The 2,185-nt window shown below is 55.7% G+C and overlaps 1 protein-coding gene across 3 annotated transcripts in view; it reads right to left on the bottom strand.

Annotated features, from left to right (window-relative positions):
• soat1 (sterol O-acyltransferase 1) overlaps positions 1-2,185 on the bottom strand; it is a 10,321-nt gene that overhangs the window by 1,980 nt on the left and 6,156 nt on the right. The window lies entirely within an intron of this gene.

Below are 2,185 nucleotides of genomic sequence, written 5' to 3'. Positions count from 1 at the left end.
GCGCCTTCGGGTCAGGGATAGGTCTCTCACTGTCGTTTGTGCCTATGGGCCGAATGGCAGTGCAGAGTACCCGGCCTTCTTGGAGTCTCTGGGAGGGCTGCTGGATAGCGCTCCAACCGGGGTCTCCATCATTCTACTGGGGGACTTCAACGCTCATGTGGGCAATGACAGTGACACCTAGAGGGGTGTGATTGGGAGGAACGGGTCCCCCGATCTGAACCCGAGTGGTGTTCTGTTATTGGACTTCTGTACTTGTCACAGTTCGTCCATAACCAACACCGTGCTCAAGCATAAGTGTGTCCACCAGTGCACGTGGCACCAGGACACCCCAGGCCGGAGGTCGATAATTGACTGTGATTGTTTCATCTGACCTCCGGCCATATGTCTTGGACACTCAGGTGAAGAGAGGCGCGGAGCTGTCAACTGATCACCACCTGGTGGTGAGTTGGATCTGATGACAGGGGAGGAAGCTGGACAGACTCGGCAGACCCAAACATACTGTGAGGGTCTGTTGGGAACGTTTGGCAGGAGCCCCTGTCAGAGAAATCTTTAACTCCCACCTCCGGCAGAGTCTCGACCTGATTCCGAGGGAGACTGGAGACATTGAGTCCGGGTGGACCATGTTCTCCACCTCCTTTGCTGATGTGGCCGCTTGGAGCAGTGGCCGTAAGATCTCCGGTGCCAGTCGTGGCGGCAATCCCCGAAACTGGTGGTGGACACCGGAAGTAAGGGATGCCGTCAAGCTGAAGGAGGAGACCTTTCGAGCTTGGTTGGCTTGTGGGACTCCTGAGGCTGCTGACGGTTACCTGCAGGCCAAGCAGACTGCAGCCCGGGTGGTTGTGAAGGCAAAAACTCACATCTGGGAGGAGTTCGGTGAGGCCATGAAGAGGGACTATTGGTCAGCCCCAAAGAAATTCTGGCAAACCATCCGGCGCCTCAGGAGGGGGAAGCAATGCCCTTCCAAAACTGTTTACAGTGGAGGTGGACAGTTGTTGACCTCGACTGGGGACATCGTCGGACAGTGGAAGGAATACTTCGAGGATGTCCTAAACCCCAGTGTCACGTCTTCCGGTGAGGAGGCAGAGGCTGAGGGCTCAGAGGTGGATTCGTCCATTACCCAAGCTGAAGTTGCTAAGCTAGTTGAGAAGCTTCATGGTGGCAAGGCACCAGGGGTATATGAAATCCACCCTGAGTACCTTAAGTCTCTGGATGTTGTGGGGCTGTCTTGGCTGATACGCCTCTGCAACAGCGCGGGACAGTGCCTCTGGACTGGCAGACCAGGGTGGTGGTCTCTCTTTTCAAGAAGGGAGACCGGAGAGTGTGTTCCAACTACAGAGGGAAATCACACTCCTCAGCCTCCCCGGGAAAGTCTATGCCAGGGTACTGGAGAGAATTTGACCGATAGTCAAACCTCGGATTCAGGAGGAACAATGTCCTGGACCAGCTCTATACCCTGTTCAGGGTGGCGGAGGGTTCATGGGAGTTTGCCCAACCAGTCCACATATGTTTTCTGGATTTGGAGAAGGCATTCGACCATGTCCCTTGCAGTGCCCTGTGGGGGGTGCTCCGGGCTGTCTGGTCCCTGTATGAACGGAGCAGGAGCTTGGTTTGCATTGCCGGAAGTAAGTCAGACTTGTTTCCGGTGCATGTTGGACTCCAGCAGGGCTGCCCTTTGTCACCGGTTCTGTTCATTATTTTTATGGACAGAATTCCTAGGCGCAGCCAGGGGCCGGAGGGAGTCTGGTTTGGGGACCACAGGATCTTGTCTCTGCTTTTTGCAGATGATGCTGTCCTGTTGGCTCCATCAAACCAGGACCGGTCCATCGTGGTCAAGAAGGAGCTGAGCTGTATGGTGAAGCTCTCAATTTACTAGTCGATCTACAGTCCGACTCTCACCTATGGTCATGAGCTGTGGGCCGTGATCAAAAGGGCAAGATCGCCGATACAAGTAGCCGAAATGAGCTTTCTCCACAGGGTGGCGGGGCACACTCTTAGAGATAGGGTGAGGAGCTCGGTCACTCGGGAGGAGCTCAGAGTAGAACCGCTGCTCCTCCACATCGAGAGGGCATCTGTTTCGGATGCCTCCTGGGCATCTTCCTAGGGAGGTGTTCCAGGCATGTCCCACTGGGAGGAGGCCCCGGTGAAGACCCAGGACACGCTGGAGGGATATGTCTCTCGGTTGGCC

The sequence above is a fragment of the Monopterus albus genome, unplaced genomic scaffold, assembly GCF_001952655.1.
Source record: "Monopterus albus unplaced genomic scaffold, M_albus_1.0 scaffold129.1, whole genome shotgun sequence".
In the NCBI taxonomy this organism is placed as follows: Eukaryota; Metazoa; Chordata; class Actinopteri; order Synbranchiformes; family Synbranchidae; genus Monopterus; species Monopterus albus.
The sequence above is the reverse complement of the archived record's forward strand: the minus strand, read 5'-3'. Positions and strand labels throughout refer to the sequence as shown.